Source organism: Apteryx rowi, unplaced genomic scaffold (genome assembly GCF_003343035.1).
Source record: "Apteryx rowi isolate R43461 unplaced genomic scaffold, aptRow1 scaffold_14, whole genome shotgun sequence".
Lineage (NCBI taxonomy): Eukaryota > Metazoa > Chordata > Aves > Apterygiformes > Apterygidae > Apteryx > Apteryx rowi.
Window position 1 is genome coordinate 42,881 of NW_020447641.1, and position 613 is coordinate 43,493.

Here is a 613-nt window from a genome sequence, read left to right on the forward strand (position 1 = left end):
ACCTCACTAATAACAAAAAGCCCCATTTATCTCTCTCCATATTGCTCTCATACTGATTTTCCTGCCATCAACTGCTGGCCAGCTTACACTTTTTCTGCTTTGGGATCTGACTGTGTGAGACACTTGCTCCCCTTAAAAGAGATAACTCCGGTTTTTGACACACCTGTACTTTCCTGCAGAACTCAGGACTAAAGCTCCAGTTTTAGTTTAGTGAGCATCTTCAGTGAAGCACCTAACGCCCACAGGCGCTGAATAACCCTCAGGGTTGAGCTCTCCAACACTACTACATTAAAATGGCTATTAAGTTCCAAAGTTTGCATAACAAACCAAACATTCATCAGCAAGCACACCTTCCTTTTCCTTACAATTTAAAGGCACATTAAAAAAACGTTTACTGTGAGGCAGGGAAAGTTTCACCTGGTTTCCTCACAGATTTGGAGCTCAACTACAACGAAACGCTCCTTGGCCGGGAAGGTGCGGCACCCAGCCACGGCACAGCATAGCTGTCGTTGTTAAACAACGACTTACACAGCTTCGTGACAGGCTGCTGCCGGCTCGGCTCAGGGCAGCTAGCAGCGCTGCCTCTGGGGCAGCCGCCGCTCCCGCGCTGCTG